Below are 260 nucleotides of genomic sequence, written 5' to 3'. Positions count from 1 at the left end.
AGGTGGAATTCTACCTATTCTCCCGCTGCTGGGAGCGCTTGGATCGCTAGTTGGTGGAGCGGCGGGGATCGCAAAGGCTGTAAACGATACTAAGGCTGCGCAGCGTCAGCTGCAGGAGATACAACATCATAATCGCAGCATGGAAGGTCGTGGAATTTATCTTGCACCATACAAACGAGGAAAAGGTGTCATGAGAGGAAAAAAAAACGTCGAAAAAATAATAAAAATGCCTACGGGTGTCACCACCAATGTACAATTGG

The sequence above is a fragment of the Odontomachus brunneus genome, unplaced genomic scaffold, assembly GCF_010583005.1.
Source record: "Odontomachus brunneus isolate Ranch 3 - 2012 unplaced genomic scaffold, Obru_v1 Obru_scaffold_227, whole genome shotgun sequence".
In the NCBI taxonomy this organism is placed as follows: domain Eukaryota; kingdom Metazoa; phylum Arthropoda; class Insecta; order Hymenoptera; family Formicidae; genus Odontomachus; species Odontomachus brunneus.
Note: the sequence above shows the minus strand (reverse complement) of the source record.